The sequence below is a fragment of the Panthera leo genome, chromosome F3, assembly GCF_018350215.1.
Source record: "Panthera leo isolate Ple1 chromosome F3, P.leo_Ple1_pat1.1, whole genome shotgun sequence".
NCBI classification, from domain to species: domain Eukaryota; kingdom Metazoa; phylum Chordata; class Mammalia; order Carnivora; family Felidae; genus Panthera; species Panthera leo.
In genome coordinates this window covers 63,651,851-63,673,512 of record NC_056696.1, presented here as the reverse complement: position 1 = coordinate 63,673,512, position 21,662 = coordinate 63,651,851, and the positions used below count along the sequence as shown (strand labels likewise).

Here is a 21,662-nt window from a genome sequence, read left to right as displayed (position 1 = left end):
AGATCGCTGTCGTCGACTGAGAACCGGCGGGGGACCCATGGGGGAGAGAGCCCAGTGAAGGCAGGTTGGGCTGGGGGCCCGGCTCCTGGATCCCGGCACCCGAGAGCCGGACCGTCGCCAAGCACTGGCTGGGTCCCCGCACAGCTTTGGCAGATTGTCCGCAGGAGGCGCGACCGCCGCGGCCCCAGCCGAAGGGGGCGGAACCGAGCAGGGGGCGGAACCGAGCAGGGTCCGAGGCACAACCTGCTCATCGGGGGTCCGCAAAGGAACCGAGGGGCTTCGCTCGCTGAGCAGCCAAGAACTCTCCCTTTCCCGGCCGGAAAAGGACCCCGCAGCGGAGCGCGCCGAAGGGCTGCGGCGGTGCCTGCTGACCCGCGCGGGGCCGAGCCACCTGCCCACCCGCCGCCGGCTCCCGGGCGCCGGTAGTGTCCCCGCGGGCTCGGCGGATTCCTCCGCAGGACTCCCGACGGGGGTGGGGTGGGGGTTTGTTAAAAAAAAAAAAAAAAAAAAAGTACGGTTGTTTCCGCCCGGTTTCGAACCGGGGACCTTTCGCGTGTGAGGCGAACGTGATAACCACTACACTACGGAAACCGGACGGCAGCGGGTGCCTGGAAATCCGTCTTGAAGCTCTACGGCTGGGAGCCGCTGGCCGGCCGGCCGCGGTGAACCCGAGCGCGCCTCCCCCGGGAGCCCCCGGCCCAGCGGGCCCCGGCAGGTGTCGCCGGGGTGGAGAGTCGCAGTCTGCCCCGCGGATGCTGGCCGCGCTGGCGACGTGCGGTAACTACAGGTGGGAAGGGACAGGTGACGGACTTGGCCAGGGTAAGGAAAGCCAGCTTCTATTCGAAACAATACAAATATACTTGATGTTCGCCCAGCACGCAACTTAGAAGGCACTTAGGCAGGAAAACTCCGTTTTCTCTTTCCTATGTCTTTCCTCCTGGGAGTCTCATTTCTGCTCAAACACTTCCTGTCCGCTCCCCACCTGGGTGGGAGGCCTCCCCACTCCCAGCCTGGGACAGCAGCTCAATTCTGACACGATGCTCGCAGAGACAGCGTCAGATCCCCCAGGTTAAGGGCTCGGTCCCACCTGACACCCCTTGCCCCCCTTCAGGTACATATCACAAGGGCACGCTGTCACCTGTGCTTCTGACCAACCGGAGGTTCCCACCACCTCCTTCTGGGATTTGACAATGTGCTAGAATGACTCACTGAACTAAGGAAAACAGGTTACTTACCAGAGTGTCCCTTTATTATAAAAGGATGCAACTCAAGAATAGCCTGACGGAAGAGATGCATAGGGAGGGGTGCGGGAGAAGGGGCATAGATACGGGCTTTGTTGCCCTTTCCGGGCCCTCCCTGTGTTCCCCAAGCTCCCTGAACCCCCTCCCTAAGGGATCTTTTGCAGACTTCATCAAGGAGGCATGACCCATTATTAACTCAGTCTCCAGCCTCTCTCCAGAGTGGTGGTGGTGGTGGGGGGTGTCACTGAAATGTCCAAACTTTAAAAAAAAAAAAAATTTTTTTTAACGTTTATTTATTTTTGAGACAGAGAGAGAGCGTGAACAGGGGAGGGGCAGAGAGAGAGGGAGACACAGAATCTGAAACAGGCTCCAGGCTCTGAGCTGTCAGCACAGAGCCTGACTCTGGGCTGGAACTCACAGACCCTGAGATCATGACCTGAGCCGAAGTCGGACACTTAACCGACTGAGCCACCCAGGCGCCCCCCAAACTTTTAATCATAATGGTTTTTCTGGTGACTGGACCCCCATCCTGAGACTATCCAGGAGCCCACCAAGAATCACCCCATTAAAACATGACAGACGCCTCTCCGGGAAATTCCAAGGGATTTAGGAGCTCTGTGACAGGAACCAGGTCAAAGAGCAAATGTTAGAACAAAAGATGCTCCTAGCACCTTTAAAAAGAATTTTTTTTAAGTGTTTGTTTATTTTTGAGAGAGAGAGAGACAGAGAGAGAGTGAACAAGCAGGGGAGGGGCAGAGAGAGAGGGAGACACAGAATCCGAAGCAGGTTTTTTTTTTTTGTTTGTTTGTTTTCCTAGCACTTTTCTTTCTTAGAAAATTACAAGAGTTTTAGGAGCTCTGGCCCGGAGCCTGGGATGAAGACCAAAGTATACATTTCTCGTTATGTCACAGTATCACATTGCCTACGCATTTGGGCGGGGCCTCATTATTTTATAACACTGACTATTAAGTCAGACAGATGCTAGCACCTTCTCTCTCTTTCACTCGGGGCCAGGAAGGAGTTGGGGCCCTCGGCAGAGACCAAAACTAAGACTCAGAAAGTTGGAGAACGAACGAAGGCAGGTTGAAACGTAGGGGGCAGGTCAACTCAGGATGAGGTTACAGGATGGTCACCTCAGAAAAGGTTGTCCAGGGACAGGATCGCACCCGCCAACCTGAGTTCAAAGCTGAAGGTGGCCGCCAACGGTGCCACGTGCGGTCGCGGGCAGGGCTTCCCAGGTAGGTCTTGTCTTGTTCAGGCGCTCGCCGCAGGGAGGGAAGGCTGTACTTCACGCTCGGCCCTGCTGGGCCCAGCACCGGCCCTCGGCACCGCCCAGGGCCCAGCGCTGTGATCCAGAGCCTGGTAGCAGGACGGACTCGGGTGATGGCAAAAGCCAGACGCGGAAGTCATCGGGAGCCCAGCACTTCGCTTCATGTCTCCCAAAGCCCCGCTCCGGCTGAAAGCCACTCTTTCTTTTACCCAGAGTCGAGACCCAGGTCGAGAATTAGGCTGGACCCCGTGCTGGCTTGAAGGGACCCTTCCCTTGGACTGAGGGAGGGGGGTGCCAGGGCGGGGGAGGGAATTCCCATCCACCAGCCCTCAGCCTGATGATAACAGCTTCTCGGCAACCTCTTCTGTAAGCCCTCTTCTGTAAGCTAGAAGCCCTCTTCTGTAAGCTAGTTTCATTAACTTCTTTCTGAAATAGATCTTTTTTTTTTTAAATTTTTTAATGTTTATTTATTTAGAGACAGAGAGAGACAGAGCATGAACGAGGGAGGGTCAGAGAGAGAGGGAGACACAGAATCTGAAGCAGGCTCCAGGCTCTGAGCTGTCAGCACAGAGCCCGACGCGGGGCTCGAACTCATGGACCGTGAGAACATGCCCTGAGCCGAAGTCGGACGCTTAACCGACTGAAATATATTTTAACCTATAACCCTGAAATATATTTTAAAAGTAGGGGCGCCTGCGTGGCTCAGTTGCTTAAACGCCCAACCCTTGGTTTCAGCTCAGGTCATGATCTTGTGGTTTGTGGGTTCAAGCCCCGCATTGTGTTCCGTGCTGGCAGCACAGAGCCGGCTTGGGATTCTTTCTCTCTCCCTCTAGCTCTGAGAGACCAGCATAGGAGTCACACAAGGTGGAAATGCCAGAAACACTGCGGGCTTTCCACCCCTCCCCCTCCCAAGTCCACAAGGTTGTGGAAGGTGGTCATAGACAGCCCCTCTTCCCACTGGGGACGAAGAGGTGGCCTGGGGGGTGTGGGGCCCACGTGTGGGAGTGGGCAGAGCAGAGCAGAGGCTTGGCCTTGCGGAAGCGGTGGGTCAGCAAAATCCAACCGCGGGCTCAGGCCAGAGGCCTGCCTGCCTGGCTCCTGCTGCTGGAGAGGGCAGTAGGCGATCGCAAGGAGCCCTCTGTTGGCGTCTATCCTACAGGCGAAGCAAAAAGAGCGATCAACCGGGTCCAGGGTCCAGCCCGACGCCTGGCTGGGAGTTGCAGCCTGGGCTTCCTGAGCTCTTAGGCCTTGTGCAGAAAGCGGCAGGAAAAGGGCCGTGAAAGGTAGTGAAATATAAAGCTTTTCCCTTTGTTCCATGGCCTCCCTCCCAACCTGTCGTGGTGTCGTTTTTACTTGCTATTTAATGTCGTTCTGTGTGAAGAAAAATTAAAATGATTTGCACAAATGTTACATGTCATCTTTATATTGTACAAGGCCCATTTCTTATCCTCTACTTCATCTGGTTTTTTCTTAAAATTTTTTTAACATTTATTTATTATTGAGAGACAGGGCATGAGCATGGGAGGGGCAGAGAGAGTTGGAGGAGACAGAATCCAAAGCGGGCTCCAGGCTCTGAGCTGTCAGCACAGAGCCCGACGCGGGACCCAAACTCACCCACCAGGAGATCATGGCCTAAACTGAAGTTAGAGACTTAACCGACTGAGCCACCCAGGTGCCCCTCTTCTGCTTTATCTTGAGCTCCTATGGTCAAGCTTCTCTCCTCCCCGTAGGTCCTTGGACTTTGACGTGTCCCCAAGATTGAGCAGGCACCCCTATGCAGAACATGTCCCATTTACTAGCTGATCCTGACAATCGGGTGACCAAAGGGAAACACGTTTCCTGGGAAACTGCAGCATCATCGTGTTCTGTTCACTCTCCCTTGCTGCCTCAACTTCCCCTTAAAAGTTTCTGCTAAGCTCTGCTTACCTCACCCTATGACAGAAACGCCCTTTGCTGTTTGATTTTGAGATATTTGCAGATTTCTGAGATTGGAGCATTCTCTCTATTGCGGTAGTCTTTTTTGAGAAGTGTCTCCTTAACTAAGTCCGGATTTGGTTTTGGTTGGCAGTGCAAATACAAAAGCGTTTAACTCATAGGCAGAATCACCAGAATCACGCACATGAATTAAAAAAAAAAATTATTTCAATTCTAGTTAGTTAATATATGGTGCAATATCGGTTTCAGAAGTAGAATTTAGTGATGCATCACTTACATACAATACGCAGTGCTCATCACAAGGCCCTCCTTAGTACCCATCACCCAATTAGCTCATCCCGCCTCCCCCCCACCTTCCCTTCAGCAACCCTCAGTTTGTTCTCTGTATTTAAGAGTCTCTTATGGTTTGCCTTCCTCTCTTTTTTTCCCCTCTCGTCCCTTATGTTCATCCGTTTTGTTTCTTAAATTCCACATATGAGTGAAAACCTACGGTATTTGTCTTTCTCTAACTTATTTCCCTTAGCATAATACATTCTAGCTCCATCCACATCCTTGCTACTGGCAAGATTTCATTTTTTTGATGACTAATAATCCATTGTTTATATAAATATAAATATAAATATCTATATTATATATAATATAAATTATATATAATATATAATCTATATAATATAAATATTATATATAATATAAATATATATGAATACATATATATATTATATATATATTATATATTACATATATAATACATTATATTGTATATAATACATATATAATTACATTATAAATACATTATAAATACATATTATATATGTATATAATACATATATAATTACATTATATTGTATATAATACAATATACAATATATTATATATTACATATATAAATACATATATATATTATATATATTATATATATATATATATAATATATATATATATCTCACATCTTTTTTATCCATTCATCTGTCGATGGACATTTGGGCTCTTTCCATAGTTTGGAAATTTCCATAATTTCCACAGTTGTTGATAGTGCTATTAACATGGGGGTGCATGTGCCCATTCAAATCTGTATTTTTGTATCCCTTGGGTAAATACCTAGTAGTGCAATTGCTGGGTCAGGGTAGTTCTATTTTTAACTTTGAGGAACCTCCATACTGTTTCCCAGAGTGGCTGCCCCAGTTGGCATTCCCACCAGCAGTGTAAGAGGGGGGTCCCCTCTCCCCGCATTCCCAGAACATGTTGCACAGATTTAACTGTTTTTATTTTACTCCTGAATATGCCCATCCTACCGCCATTTTCTGCCTTCAGCTTGCTGATATGGAAGGAAGGACTGGAAGGAAAAGGAACTCTGGCTTGTGCTGTCTTCACCTTTCCTTCTGTGTCATCCTTTCCCCCCTAAGCAGTTGGCTAATACAGGAAGTGAGGGAAGAAAGGATATGATAGGATTATTTGGTCTTTGGTCTTTTTGCTTAGAACGCCATAACCTTCTTTTTGCGTTTGAAGCAAATTCTGCTTGGAAAGGAAAGCGTGGCCTCGGGGCTGGCAGGTCAGTTTATTCTGTCACCAAGACAACGTGCTTACTGTGCACTCGCCTTAAGTCTCTGAACTCCCATTGCGGCAGTGGGTCCATCCCGAATTCTGTGTTCATCAAAGGTAGCAAATGCTAGGTACAAATGCGCCACGAGGAAGGTGGACACGAATGTTGCTGGTGTCTTCTCTGCTCATACGCAGGCGCCCTGGTTCCAATGGACTCTGTTACGAAACCCACATTTAAAGGTTATTTAAAATTTCAAGGACATTTCCCGGACATCCCCCCCGAATTCCAAGACACAGAATCAGTCCTAAGCTCCTTTTCCAGAAGGCGCTACTTACGTTTGTTGAGCACCGCTCCCTGGTGGTCTAGTGGCTAGGATTCGGCGCTTTCACCGCCGCGGCCCGGGTTCGATTCCCGGTCAGGGAAGCCTGTTTTCTTTCTGATCCCCACCGACATTCTGCTGTTGCCGCCAACAACTCGGTTTTGACCAAGGCTCACGTGCGCGCACCTCACATGCCATCCTGTCCCGAGGTGTGTCAATATCACGGGAATGGGGTACACGGGGTGTATGTGAAGAATGAAAAATTCCTCTAAGCCTAGCCAAACTCGCCTCTGCCTCACTCTATTGGGAATTATGGATTTGTTTTTTCCATCTAAGAAAATTTCTACATGAAACGAGTTCTATCAAATGACTCTCACATCTATTACGGTTTGATTGGCATAGGTACGGTTTTAGTAATGGATGTAATTTTTTCCCTGTTCATTGAAACCCTAAGGTACATGCGAGAGGTGTAGACAGCTCAGGTGATTTTACCAGATCTGGGGCCGTTCGGTCTTTTGTAAGCGCAAGAATACATTTCTATATGTTGATTAGTTCATTTTACCTGTAAGACAGGAACTATAATACAAAGACGGATAGCAACTCATATGACACCAGTCTTTGGCTCCCTGGTGACTTTGTCTGCGGTTCTCAGCACTGATTTCAGGATCACCTGGGAAAAGCTTGAGAGGCAGGCAGATTCTGCGAGGCATCGTCTTAATCCGGGGATCCGTGAGCTTGGCCTTGGCGGGCAGGAGTGGGGAGCCACGGGAGCACTGGCTGGCCTGCAAGGCTGCGTGCAACCGGCCTTGGGGGTAACCAGGCTCAGGAGCCGTAACAGTAGCAAAATGTTAGTGGTGGACAGAAAGGAAAGGCGGGGGGGGGGGGGAGAAAAAAAAAGAAGGAAGGCACAACCCGCTTCCCTGACCGGGAATCGAACCCGGGCCGCGGCGGTGAAAGCGCCGAATCCTAGCCACTAGACCACCAGGGAGAGGTGTTTAGCATCCCTGAGCGTCAACTCCTAGAATAAGATCTTAAGAATGATGCAGCCACCTGTTAGGGGCCTTTAGAAACGTCTGGAGAATGTTCTGTAGGGGGGTGTGTGGTGCTGGATGCAGCGACTGCCACGTGGGTCAGAGGGTGGCAGGAAACTTTAGTGGCAGAAAAGTTGCAAAAAAGACTGTCACAAGTCAAGCCAGGGAAGAGGACACTTTTTCCTACATTTTCGTCACCGACTCCCTCTGACCGCAGGGCTCGCTCGGGTTTCTTTCTTTTTTCCCCCCTCTTCATTCCTAAAATATTTGTGCGTCTCTCACTTCAAGTTTCCCCGTGGTTGATTGAGGAAACCCATGTCTCTCTTTTGCTCCCTCACCCCCCAAAAAGGATGCTGTTCCTGATCTTCTCCGATGATGGCCCTCCCCTGCGCAGAGGGAGGAGCATTCAGGGCCAAGGGGACACGCCCACCGGGAGCCGCCCCCCTCTCCCCGGCCAGGCTCTGTTATTTGGGACGTAGAATGACCTGCACAAATGGCTGACGTTTGGTTAGGGCGCCCCTCTCCCCCACCCGCGTGGTGGAAGTGGGTTAGCGTCCGGTGCGTGCAAGTAAGGCTCGACAGGTGGCCAAAGGGAGGCTGTTTGCAGGGGTTCGAACAGATCCTGGTGCCCATACACCTGCACAGGACCCCTCTCAGCGCAGGAAGGAGCTAGAATTGAGAGGAGAGGGTCTTTCCTGGGCCACGGTGGTCAGGCAGAACTATGAGGAGTCTCACAATTCTAAATGCAAATCTGGACCCACAGGTCCTTAAGAAAATATTTTTGTCAATGTAGATGGAAAGCTCTCATTGTATGTTACTGCTTATGAGCTTAATTGATCAATTTAAAGCATCTAGACATATGGTATGTGGCCCTCCATTTGTACTGTTCCCCGCAATCACAAATATGAGGCACCAATGGAGGGTCTTTTGGACTCTTCCCTTTTGTATTCCGTTTGCACTGCTTCTCTGACCTTCCAGGCCCACCCCCAACAGAGCTCTCAGCTCCTTACCCCACCACTGGGAGGATCTAAAGTCATGCTCCCCCAAACTAAGTCATCTTCCTCCATTCCCCCAACCAGGAACCTTTCCCACGGCCCCACCCCCACAGCACCCTTGGAAATAAGCTCAGAACCTTTTCTACCCACCATATCCGTTGAACGTACGGTCCTTTCTGTTTTAACCTCTGTGGCGCTCCCTCTGGTGAGGACACTGCCAAGTTCTTTGGGGGGTATTTTCACCTCAGCAGCTCAAAGCAGCCCGCGTGTGGTTTAAGGTAGTGGGCTAGCAGGTAACAGGTATGCAGTTTTTCCTTAAAATTGTATTCAGTAGCATGTTTCCAGTTAAAAAAAAAAAAGAAATTGTAAAGTTGTTTCTGTTTCCTGTAATTTGAGGAACCCTCAGATCTGCTAGGAGTTAATGAGAGGAGGGAGAAGGCGGCACCTGCTTGCCTGGTGTATCAGAGTTCTTCAGAGACACAGAACCAATCGGAGATCGACATCCACACGTATATTTGTATCTATGTCTGTGTGTATATCTATACCTATACCTGTACCTACACGTATATCTGTATCTTTATCTATATCTATATATGTTTCTGTATCTGAAGATCACATGATCATGGAGTGTCGAGGTCTGCAAAGTGAGCTGGCAAGCTGGAGGCCCAGGAGAGTCGGTGGGTCCAGTTGGAGTCTGAAGGCCTGAGAATCAGGGAAGCTGCTGGTGTAGTTCAAGTCCAAAGACCAAGGCCAGTACGCTCGAGACCCAGGAAGAGCTGGTGTTCCAGTCCAAGTCCAAAAGCAGGAAAAACTCAATATCCTAGTTCAAAGGCAGTCTGGCAGGAGGAGTTCTCTCATCTGATTGGATGAGGCCCACCCACATTAGCCAGGGCAATAAGCTTTACTCAGTCTGCTGACTTAAATGTTAATTCCATCCAAAAACATCGGCACAGAAACACTCCAGGGGCACCTGGGTGGCTCAGTCGGTTAGGCCTCCGACTTCGGCTCAGGTCATGATCTCACGTTCGTGAGTTCGAGCCCCGCGTTGGGCTCTGTGCTGACCGCCTGGAGCCTGCTTCCGATTCTGTGTCTCCCTCTGTCTGTGTCCCTCCCCATGTCTCTCTCTCTCAAAAATAAATTAAAAAAAAATTAAAAACAACAAAAAAGAAACACTCCAAATAATGTTTGACCAAATATCTGGGCACCCTATGACCCAGTCAGGTAGACACATATAATTAAACATCTTAGAAGGTGATGCCTTATACTAAACACACAGAAGAGACAGAAGAGAGATCTGCCTTGGTTAGGCTTCAGTGTAGGATAGTTGCTTCTTCAGAGCACTTTTGCCTTTGCCTCTGCTCTGTCTGGATATAGTGCAAAGTTGCTTTCATCCGGTCACATAAGAGGGATGAATTAAAAAGAAAAAGTCCGTTCTGACAGAGCAACAGCAGGGCTGGAGAATAGCAGGTTACCAACACACCTCCCCCAGGGGACTCGAACCACCAATATACTGATTTATGGTCAAACCAGCTGACCATTGGACTTCAAGGACTCTGCGGCTGAGTTTTGTTTTTTTTTTTTTTAAGTGGCATGCATAGAAGTTTAACTATTTTAGAGTGGAACTATTCAGTTACTGAGTAGTACTCAGTTACTTAGTACATTAACAATGTACCAAGTAACTTTGTGTAACTACCTTAACTATCTAGTTCTAAAACATATTCATCATCCCAAAATAAAGCCCCACATCCATGAAGCAATTACTCCTCTACACACGCTCCTCCTGGAAGCCATCATCTTGCTTTCTGTTCCTGTGGACTTATCTATTCGGGATATTTCATTTACACGGAATCATACAACAGGTAACATTCTGTCTGTGGCTTCTTTTACTTAGCTTGTGGTTGGAGTTCCTTCATGCTGCGACATGTATCATTTAAATGTTAATTCCATTCCTTTTTATGGCTGATTAACATTTCATTGTGTGTATATGCGACATGTTTATACATCCACCCATTGATGGAACTTTTGGTTGTTTCTCCCTCTTGGCCTCTGTGAGTAGTGGCGCTGTGAACATTCACATGCAAGGACTAGTTTGAGTAGCTAGGTTTTTTTTTTTTTTTTTTTTCTAACGTGTATTTATTTTTTGAGAGACAGAGACAGAGCAGGGGGAAAGAACCGAGGAGGGACAGAGAGAGAGGGAGACACAGCATCTGAAGCAGGCTCCAGGCTCTGAGCTGTCAGCATAGACCCTGACACAGGGCTCAAACCACCTGAGACACCCAGGCGCCCCTTGGTGCCCCTGGTTTTAATTACTCTGGGTATATACCTAGTAAGTAAAATCGTGGGGTCATTTACATTCTCACCAGCAATGTTTGGTGGTCCTCATTTCTCCTTCCTGCCAACACTTTCTATTTTCTATTTTTGTTGTTGTATTTAAAGTGACAGCAATCTTAGTGGGTATGGAGTTAACATCACATGTGTTCTAGAATGACTAAAATTAACAAGATTCATGATACCAAAGGAAAAAGAGGACCTTCGGTATGACTCCATTTATGTAAAATCTAGAAAATGCCAACTAATCTACAGTGGCAATAAGCAGATCCGTAATCGCTCAAGATGCTGCGCAGGTCAGTGGGGACGTGACTTAGCAAAGGGCAGAAGGGGGAATTATCAAGGGCTATAAGGACACTTCTGGGGATGATGGGTACGTTCATTATCTTGATTGTAATCATGGCTTCAGTAGTACGTACATATGTCAAAACTGTATATTTTATTTATTTATTTATTTATTTATTTTTATTTATTTATTTATTTATTCAATGTTTATTTATTTTTGAGAGAGACAGAGAACAAGCAGGGAAGAAGCAGAGAGAGAGGGACACACAGAATTGGAAGCAGGCTCCAGGCTCTGAGCTGTCCGCATAGAGCCCAATGTGGCTCAAACCTAAGAACCATGAGATCATGACCTGAGCCGAAGTTGGACACTCAACCAACTGAGCCACCCAGGTGCTCCTTTATTATATATTTTAAATATGGGCAGTTGGTTGTATGTTAAATACTAAAGTGTTAAAAAAAACAAAAAACAAAAAACAAGGTGAGGGGTGCCTGGGTGGCTCAGTCAATTAAGCATCTGACTCTTGATTTAGGCTCAGGTCACGATCTCACGGGTTCCTGAGATGGAACCCCACGTGAGGCTTTACACCGACAGCGCAGAGCCTGCTTGGGACTCTTTCTCTCCCCTCTCTGCCCCTCTCCCACTTGTGTGGGCTCTCTCTTTCTCTCTCTCAAGAAAAAAAAAAAACACCAAAAAAAGGAAACAAAGCCAAACAGTTTTACATATACCTTTTGGAGGTCACTAAAGTCTCTTCATTTTAAACGGTGCCATAACTTGAAAATGTAGGGGACTGATTACACCATTCTCTTTTTTTAAGACTGTTTTAAAAGGAGACTTTCTGAGCCTTTAAATTTCTCACACCTGGGACAAAGTCCTAAGTCATTAGCAATGCAGGTTCCCAGATGGCAACAGATGACCCTTCACTGCTACACAGCAGTTCTCGGGTTGTTAGACTCCCTTTCCAGAGTATTCAAAATATCTTGCCTGCTTTCCATCCAACAAAGCCCTTTCACCTATTTCGGATACCCATATTTTTCTGTTACTGATTTCTAAATATTAGTGGTCTTGGATAGAAAATGCATAAATAAACTTTAGCAGATTAAGCAGGAAAGGAATTAATTGAGAGATCACTGGGCGGTCATAGATTTATGAGAATTAACAACCAGACTCAGATAAAGGGAATAACCAAAGGGGAGCTAGGAGGCCAGAAATATAGCTAAACTCATGCCAAAGAAAGAGTCTGGGAAGGAAACTACAGAATCTGTCAAAACTACACGCTAGCTTTGACTTCCTGGATAAAGGAATTCTAAACTGTTTATGAGTCTACACATCATTGGCTCTTGAATCAGAATCTGGGGAAGTACCTTCTAGCTAAAAGAACCAAGAAGAATTTTTCCTCCTCTACACTGCCTATAATGAAACACTAGAAAGGAGACATGAAGTAAGGACTGAGTATTCAGTTTTCAGCTGGAATTTGGACAAAATGTAAGACTTGGGACAGTTTCCATCCAGCAAATGCTTCAGGAAGAAAGGGAGGGCCAAGGAGATCAAACCCAGGTGCTGTCAGGAAACATGGTCCAGGGGAAAGAGGAACCTAAATCTGTATCTACAGAAGCCTTTGCACCTCACGAAGATTGAAGGAGTGCCTCCTAGACTTTTTCAGAAAGAAAGAAGGCCTTTTATGAATCTTAAGGGCTTGCCTCAGAGACCCTTCCTGTTAAGAAGGCTTTTAAGGATCTTAAGGACATTGACCCACAGCAACCTTACCAGGGGCCCAATGTAGAAAAGGGCTGATCTCAAAGAGATTTGTGAGTGTGGCTTTTGCCTAATAAGTGAAGTATATATTGATATATTTATAAGAAACTCTTCAAGCTTTTAAAGGAAGTATATCGGGGCGCCTGGGTGGCTCAGTCGGTTAAGCGTCCGACTTCAGCTCAGGTCACGATCTCACGGTCTGTGAGTCCGTGAGTTCGAGCCCCGCGTCGGGCTCTGGGCTGATGGCTCAGAGCCTGGAGCCTGCTTCCGATTCTGTGTCTCCCTCTCTCTCTGCCCCTCCCCCGTTCATGCTCTGTCTCTCTCTGTCTCAAAAATAAATAAACGTTAAAAAAAAATAAAGGAAGTATAAAGTATATCAGCTTGGATCGAAAGGGACAGAGGCAGTACAAAATTAAAAGAAGCCTCTGGACCTGCAAACGCCTATGAGCAGGAAGCAGGCTGAGCAAATGATCAGCTGTGAACACCGACTATTCCTCTGGAAAAGTAAGCAGAATTCAGGAAGCAGAAGTGAGGAATTCCCAGTAAGTAGTAATGGGGTTTAATCAAGGAACTGGCCACATGAATCTGACTGGATGTCAGAGTTGATGTGGACCACTGGTCTTCAATTTCTCTCTTTCGAATGGGATTGGCAACAGAGGTTGACCCATGCCTGTCCCAACACTGTATGTTGGAGATGTGGGGGCCGGATAACTTATTCTTTCGCTCAAAAGTCTTTTGACCAAGAAGAAACTACTCACGGGGCCTCAGGTATAGCAGGAACAACTCAGAAATGAGATAAGGAGCTTACGAAGAGAGGGGGAACATGGAGTTCTGCAGGCAAAGGAAGCATGTTTGTGGCTCAAAGGACAGCAGTCTCTGGGTGGACTGTGAACCACCAAGCTTTACCCTAACAGCAGAAAGTCTAACTCATTACAAAGATCAGGCAGAGTCCATGGGCTGGCATTTCCTATTGGATAACTTGTGGCAAAACACCAGACTGTACTCCTGGGTTAACTGCCAGCTCCTGGGTGCAGCACTTTGGGGAGTTCAGCTCTAGGCAGTCAGAGACCCTGCCCTGCTCTCCTGAGTCTGAAAACCTGGCAGTACAACGGATTTGGATGATTCCAGAAGCCAAGTTCTTTCGGCCAATATGGGGCGAGTACATAGAATAGCCTTGGAGCCTCCATAGCTTTGTAAACGGCAGGAGAAAGATTTAGGGACCATGGTGCCCCATTTGTTCTGGAAATTCCCCCCAGGGGGCACAGTTGGATCACACTGATCTTGGTAGGAATTTCAGAAAGTAGGTTATGAACTGAAAAAGTATGGTAACTGTATCTGTTTTCTCACTCATCATTTTATTTACAGCTCTTTACAGAGTGCCTGGCATATAAGAGTTGTCAACATATGTTTGTTGAATGAATGTATGTGTGCATGAATAAATAGATGAATAACAGGTACATATTTAGAGACTAGGGACAAGCCAGGATTTTGTGTTTTTCGAAAAGCCTTCAGGGAGAAAGTTTGATTTAGCCAACAGTTTCGTTTCTGTGGTCTTCCTGTCCTGACTTCTGAGCTAAGAAGGGCATCTGAGAGATGAAAGGTCAGCTTTGGCTGAGGGGAAAGTCCAGCTCACAGGAATTCCTGGCATGAGAACACTCACAGACAGGAGTCCTGGCAACACATTCCTTGCACTATAACAGGACTTCTCAAGGTGACCCGGGTCCAGTCCCCGAGGGAACCTGGCAGTGGGCTAACAGGAATGGAAGGCAGAGAAGTTAAATTGGAAGAACTTGACGACGGATGGATTTGCTGGGTGAGGGAAAAAGACTTGAAGGAAGTCCCCTTCCCATCTGGCTTGTTTCCCTAAAGGTGGTGGTAATGCCATTCACTAAGAGAGGAAACACTGGAAAAGACTCTCATGCCTCGGGGATGAGGAGAAGATGAACTCAGCTTGGGAGAGGATAACCCTGAGGGCAACGGGTCACGTGAAGCAGGCAGGTGGAGGCGTGGGTAGGTTTAGAACTCAGAGAGGTTCTGGAGACACAAATTTGAAAGTCAACAAGATCACCAAAAGAGAGCACAATATGAAACGAGAAGCGTTGGAGCCACAGTCAAAGCCTTGAAGGTTTATTTCTAGGACCTTCACTGCAGCCTTATATATAAGAGCAGTGTCCAGTTCTAAGTAAGTAGCAGGATAAGCGTGAGAGCACATTAATGCAGGGAATGCTTTAAACTTTAATCCCTTTTAAACGCGGCCAGAGATCATTGGGTTTCTCCAGGTGCTTGCCATCTGCTACAAGAATTAACTGAACTCAAAAGAGCCTTAACTGTTTTCTGTACTAGCAGTGCCCATTTGCAAAGGCCCACTTGCTTTGGAATTCTGCCAAAAAAGCAGCTCGAAAAAGGTTTTGATTTTAGAGGAAAGGGAAGTACAGATACCTCTAGATTCTCCATAGAAAGCTCCTGATCATAAGATGTGGCACTCAGAGAATTTCTCTTAGTACACAAGTAATTCGCAGAATTTTGGATTGGAAATGGAACTCTGATTTTTAAAATGAAGGGAAAAAAAAAAAAGTGAGGTTATCACTTTAGGCGTCCCTGGGTGGGATCGAACCACCAACCTTTCGGTTAACAGCCGAACGCGCTAACCGATTGCGCCACAGAGACTACCCACAATCCCTGGCAAAATTTTGCACGTCCTCTGTATGTGTAGACCATTAACCAAACACTAGCGTTCCGCCATCTGGGTTCGTTTCTTCATCTTGAGATTGCAAGTAGGTTCCGAGTTATGTGATTCTAAAAGCCAGAACATTAAACCATCCCTGTCCTACAACAGTAGAATCCTTGCTTCCTTTCTTCCCAATCTCTTAGCACCAGCGGGAAGCGACGTCCTCTTTCTCCCCAAGTAGAGATCTGGACACGAGTTAAGACCAGATTCACCACCGGAGGAAATGGAGAATGGCGGGACGGAGTGGAGAACTAAGCAGGGAGACAGCTTGCTGCTGATTTGAACTGACATCCCTGCTTGGGACATCAGCCTGATACTCCTACTTCGCTAAACTTCTATGAAACCCACTTACATTACCTCTCTGTGAATTATAAAACCCAGATGCCGAGCGTTTATTTAAAAACGTAACTTCAAAAGGGCAGTGATCTTCAAAGCTCTTCCTGAATGTGATTCTCAAGTAGTAGTGACTATTCCACGGGGGAGGGAAGACAACCTCTGGAGACCGGACACACAGACTAGGTTGAACACTTCCCCCAGTGCTCCTCCTTCTACTCACAATTGTGATTCAAAAATATCGCCAATGGGCCCTGGCTCTCGGTAGAGAATTTAGTAACTTATAAGAATTTAGTAACTAAATTTCTTCTTAAACATTTTTAAATTTAATAAATTTATTTTTTAATTAATTAATTTTTAAATTTTACATCCAAATTAGTTAGCATGTAGTGCCGCAATGATTTCAAAAGTAGATTCCTTAATGCCCCTTACCCATTTAGCTCATCCCCCCTCCCATAGTCCCTCCAGCAACCCTGTTTGTTTTCTATATTTGAGAGTCTCTTATGATTTGTCCCCCTCCCTGTTTTGGTGTTATTTTTACTTTCCTTCCCTTATGCTCATCTGTTTTGTCTCTTAAAGTCCTCATATGAATGAAGTCATATGATTTTTGTCTTCCTCTGACTAATTTCCCTTAGCATAATACCCTCCAGTTCCACCCACGTGGTTGTAAATGGCAAGATTTCATTCTTTCTGATTGCCGAGTAATACTCCATTGTATGTATATACCACATCTTCTTTATCCGTTCATCCATCGATGGACATTTGGGCTCTTTCCATTCTTTGACTATTGTTGATAGCGCTGCTATAAACATTGGGGTGCATGTGCCCCTTTGAAACAGCACATCTATATCCTTGGATAAATACCTAGTAGTGCAATTGCTGGGTCGTAGGGTAGTTCTATTTTTAATTTTTTGAGGAACCTCCATACTATTTTCCAGAGTGGCTGCACCAGGTTGCATTCCCACCAGCAGTGCAAAAGAGATCCTCTTTCTCTGCATCCTCCCCAACGTTGTGTTGTTGCCTGAGTTGTTAATGTGAGCCATTCTGACAGGTGTGAGGTGGTATCTCATTGCGGTTTTGATACAACTAAAATGTTTTACATTGAAACCAATCTGCAAGTTACTTTGAATCAAGAAAATAAGTTTTAGTAATGAACGTAATTTGACTGATCGGATGAAATTCTAAGAACAGGTAAATTTTCAGAATTTTGTAGAGCCTGTGGGCATTTGGAGAAACCCTCTGGCATTTCCAGGGGTAGATACCGTGACTCAGAAATTCCTGGCTAGAGAAACACAGATCGTTCATTACACAGACTTAGGCTCAGAAAAACACGAGTACAGGTACACCTCATATAGTTAGTCTTCTAGATGTAAACAGGTGGAAACTTCAGCTGCTTGTAAAACCAGATCAAAGTCATCTTCACGAAGTAGAAAATATTAGCATGCCATTTCTCTGCTAGACAACAAAGCAGATATGACTGAAACACACTGGTTCCTCAGGGATACATCTGCAGTTGACTCAAAAGATTTTATAAAAATTCACAGGCCAAGTTACCTAGAGGTACAGGGGTCATGGCAGATGGCTGAGTCAACAGACCCGAAGGGCTTTTTCCCACCCATATATTTTCTTACCAGGCTCTGAGGATCCACGTCCTGTACTAAGGAAGAAAGCCCAGTAGCTTCAGAGAATACATGGGTACTGAAGGGAAAGCCAGCTTTCCCATATGACCAGAAGCTAAAAGCCTAGGAAGAAAATACAGAAAATACAGAGCACAGAACTGATTTCCCAGGATCACAAACAATATGAGGCACTATTTGCAATATAGCCAGGACGCCGGATGGGGGGGAAAAAAATCAAGTGGTGTGAAAAAGATTGGCAAAAGGGAGGAGTTCTGAAAAAGGGAAAAAAAAATCAAAATAAAAGGTCTTCAGAGAAAGGAAAAACTAAAGAAGTCAAGACAAGCTAGTATAAGGAGGATATATTAAATAGTTTTAATGTAATGCACGTCGCACTGGGATACAAGTTGCACACAACGCAGGAGAGTGCGATTCACCTTGGAGAGCACCCATAGAAGAAGGGTACGGAGCTGGTGAGAAGGAACGGGAAGATCCCGGCTAGGTGTAAGGTAAGGCAGGAACGGGAAACTAGTAAGTGAAATCTTGGTGGCGGGCAAGTGGAACGAGGGATGGGGGTGGGGAGAGGAGGGCGAGGACGGTACTTCTGGGTAACACGCTGGCCGCTGGGCCATATGAGGGAGGGTATCAGTCACGCAACTGGAAAAACACGCACACGAGAAGTCCACTCTGTCCTCCCGTGTGATGCACAGGCTCCCACCTGCTTGGGGTTGGATCTCCCTCACCGGCTCCACCTGTATCTGCGTGCTCTCTCACTATCATTGCCTGATGGTCCCAATGCAGGGACGAGGCGAGAATTTGCTTTTCACAACCAGGTTCGGATTCCACGGTCGGTCTCAGTTCTCCCATTCCTCCTAACCCACCACTCCCGTGGGACAGAGTAATTGCCGCAGGGAGGACTCCACCTCTGCCAAGGCTGGTTCCGCCGCCCGGAACCAAGACCACTGCCGTCGTTCATCCACACACCGCGTCCTCCTTTCCGGCACGATGCCCGCATTGCTGGCAAAAGGCAGCGTGCTGGAAGTACCAAGGGGAAACAGGTCCGTGAGTGGATCTGCGTCCCCTCCGAGTCGGGGCCAGAAATGCCGTGCGGGGAAGGAGAGCGAAGTCGGGGGTGTGGAGTCGGGAAGGGGGAGGCCCGGGCGGGGCGCCCGTGCAGGGCAGGGCGTCGAGGGCGGGCAGGGGCAGGCGTGGGGAGGCAGCCGGAGAGGGGTCGGGCGGGCGCCCGGGTGGCCGGCCGCCGCCGTCCTCGTTAGTATAGTGGTGAGTATCCCCGCCTGTCACGCGGGAGACCGGGGTTCGATTCCCCGACGGGGAGGCAAGACGCCCTTTTTGGTGGCCTGCGCAGCTCTGGGTCCCACCTCTTGCTCCCGAGGGAGGGGCAGGGGCGCTTCTTCTCGGCCGTCCGTCGTCCGGCCGGCGGCGCGTGCCCGGCCTGCCCACCGTCCACCGGGCCCAGCCCTTTGCGTGGCTCGAGGCCGGACGCTGGGTCGCCACCGCGCAGCCGGGGCCTCGTGCGGTCCCCGCGGCAGCCACAGCGAGCTCCTTGGCGACGTGCCGCCCAGCCGCGCAGCCGCGCAGCCGCCCAGCCGCCGTGGGTGTGGGTCGGGTGGGAGGCAGATGGGTCCGGTCCCGTGTGGATGCGGGAGGTGGTGTGTGAGGCCTGGCGGCCGCCCCCTCTGCTCCTTCCCGCGCGGGGCGGGGCCGGGCCGGGCCGGGCCGGGCCGCTAGCTGCGGGCCGCGGAGGACGCGGAAGACGCCGGGCCGGGGGCGTGGCGGGGCTCCCCAGCCGGCCTCCGAGGGCCCGAGAGCGGCCAGGCGGCCAGAGCGCCCTCCAGAGGCGGGCGGCGGTGGGCGCCGGGCGCCGGGCGCCGGGCGCAGGGCGGGCAGGTGGGTGGGCGGGCGTGCCCGGCGACCGGCCGGCGCAGCGGAGTCGGAGGGGCGAGGCTGGGGCTCCGGGTGGCCGGAGCCCGTGGTGGCCGGAGGCCCGTGGTGGCCGGGCAGAGCTGCGGCCGGCCGGGACGTCGGGGCAGGGCTGCGCCGGGCGGCGGCGGCGGCGGCGGCGGCGGCGAGAGAGCGCCAAGGCGAGAAGGCGCCGGAGCGCACCCTGGGCCGGCCGCGTCGGGCCGGCCCGGGCCGTGCAGCGTTGGTGGTATAGTGGTGAGCATAGCTGCCTTCCAAGCAGTTGACCCGGGTTCGATTCCCGGCCAACGCAGCCGGCCGACCTTTTGCGCCCCTCCGGGGCCCTCCTGGCCAGGCCCGCCGGGCGCTGGCAGTGGGGGACGGCGTGCCGGCCGCTGGGCGCTGGGCACGTGGCCCGAGGCGGCCGGCGTGCGGGTGCGAGGGCGACCGGCGCGCAGCGTTTTGCGGGTGCTGCCAGCGGGCCGGGTGGACTGCGTGGGGCCCGCGGGCGGCTGGACGTGCAGAGGCAGGGGCCTCGGGGCCCAAGCGGAGCCGCGTGGGTGGAATGGAGGCGCTGGGTCCAGGGGGCGCAGGCCAGGCGCGCAGCCTGTCGCTCCCTGGTGGTCTAGTGGTTAGGATTCGGCGCTCTCACCGCCGCGGCCCGGGTTCGATTCCCGGTCAGGGAAGCCTTTCTTCTTCCTCTGGCCCTCCGGGGCCTCCCCTCCCGGCCTGCCAGGCCGAGCCACCCACCGTCCGGTCCCCAGTGCACCCGCACCACCCCCTTTTAGCCCACGCCAGCACGCCAGGCCACAGGTGGCTAGCTTGTCGTGGGCCCCGCCGCCGCGACGACGACGACGACGACGACGGCGACGGCGGCGGCCGCGGCGGTGTGCGCACAAGGCCACCTGCCACGCCCCCACGGGCAGCCCAAGCCTCGCCCTGCCACCTCGGCCCCTCCGAGCCTTTTGGCCTGGCTGGCCCTCTGGAGGCCCTCGGCATCGCCTCTCCCCTTCGCCCCCCGCGCACGCGCTCGCCTGGCTCCTTCGCTTCCACAGCCCGAGACGCGAGTGGCCGGGGCGACCTCTGTCCCCCGCCGGGACCACCAGTGTGCGCAGAGGCCCCGGCCCCCCGAGTGTGCTCGGACCCCCACCGCCCCCGCCGGTGGCGCTCCTAGCTGGCCAGGCTGACGAGCCATCCCGTCCTCCCTCCCGAGGTGCCCGCGGTGGCGGTGCTGGGCGCGTGGGGCAGGTGAGCCACGCGCAGCCCTGAGTCCCGTCACCTGGCCGAGCCCCCCGGGCCTTGCCTCCCTCGCCCCCCTCGGGCCTGCGACCTCTCGGGCGGCTTCCCTGCCCCACGCGGGGCGGGAGCGCCACGACCTGGCTGGCTGCGTCTCTCCCCGGCGCCGGAGAGCAGACCCCACGGGCACGGTGGTCTTGGGCCCCGATGGGAGCGCACAGTCCGACCGCCGGGCCCGGGAGGTGGAGGAGGGAAGAGGCATCCGGGCCCGGCCCGGTCCCCCCGGGCACTGGAGGTGACACAGCGGGGAGGTGTCGTGGGAGCCGCGGGGGAAGAAACCCCAGCAGCCAGGCAGGTGGGTGGCGGTGCAGTCACCCCGGGGGACTGGGCGCACTCGTCGCCAACTTGTCATTCCAATTGCAGGACACGTCGGTCCCCTGCATCCTTTGGCAAAGGGGCCAGCGTGTCACCCAGAGGTCCCTTTCAACACCTCCGCGCCCCACCCCCCCACCCCCGATGAGCGGCGTCCTCCACCCCCGCCCCCACTCACGCACACTTTCTACAGTTGCGCTTTTCACAGTTTCCCATCCCGCCTCGCCCCGTGCCTCGCCATGATAGGCGCCGTCAGTCCCTCTGTCCACCCCTGTATCCGTCCTCTTCTGTGGATGCCTCCCACGGTCCATCGCACACCTCAGTCTCCTTCCCGCCCCATCTTGGACACCCTTGTCCGCCAGGGATTTGCTCTATGATCAGAGGTGTCCCCTCTCGAGGCCAAGCGGTCAGCCGGTGCGCCGCGCACACCTGCTGGGGCACACTCGCTTCAACCGGACGCCCCCCCTGCACCGGTGCGGAGGGGCCGCGGCGGCCGTGGGTCTCCGGGTGCTTCCCGTGCCCGCCAGAAGTTTCCTCGGAGTCCTTGCTTTTGCGTGTGTGTGCGTGTGCGTGTGGGTGTGGGTGTGGGTGTGTGTGGAGGGGTGGAGGTCGGGGTGGGAGAGGGATGGAGGACGGCGGTGGCCTTTGGTGCCGTGGGCGGCTCTAGCGGTGGAAGAGGAAGCCGCGTCGGCACGGTAGCGGCGGCGGCGAATCGGGACGCAGAGAATCAAGGGCCTGCGCGACCCTGACGTTAGGCACG

General features: G+C 51.0%; 7 non-coding genes across 7 annotated transcripts; 4 read left to right on the top strand and 3 right to left on the bottom strand.

Moving 5' to 3' along the window:
- Window positions 1-518: 518 nt before the first annotated feature.
- Window positions 519-591, bottom strand: TRNAV-CAC. The gene has a single exon. It is a non-coding gene; the product is annotated as a tRNA-Val (tRNA).
- Window positions 592-6,337: 5,746 nt separating this feature from the next.
- Window positions 6,338-6,409, top strand: TRNAE-UUC. Its single transcript has one exon. It is a non-coding gene; the product is annotated as a tRNA-Glu (tRNA).
- An 812-nt stretch (window positions 6,410-7,221) lies between these two features.
- On the bottom strand, window positions 7,222-7,293 carry TRNAE-UUC. Its single transcript has one exon. It is a non-coding gene; the product is annotated as a tRNA-Glu (tRNA).
- Window positions 7,294-15,290: 7,997 nt separating this feature from the next.
- TRNAN-GUU lies at window positions 15,291-15,364 on the bottom strand. Its single transcript has one exon. It is a non-coding gene; the product is annotated as a tRNA-Asn (tRNA).
- Window positions 15,365-18,638: 3,274 nt separating this feature from the next.
- On the top strand, window positions 18,639-18,710 carry TRNAD-GUC. Its single transcript has one exon. It is a non-coding gene; the product is annotated as a tRNA-Asp (tRNA).
- An 825-nt stretch (window positions 18,711-19,535) lies between these two features.
- On the top strand, window positions 19,536-19,607 carry TRNAG-UCC. The gene has a single exon. It is a non-coding gene; the product is annotated as a tRNA-Gly (tRNA).
- Window positions 19,608-19,908: 301 nt separating this feature from the next.
- On the top strand, window positions 19,909-19,980 carry TRNAE-CUC. Its single transcript has one exon. It is a non-coding gene; the product is annotated as a tRNA-Glu (tRNA).
- The last annotated feature ends 1,682 nt before the right edge of the window (window positions 19,981-21,662 follow it).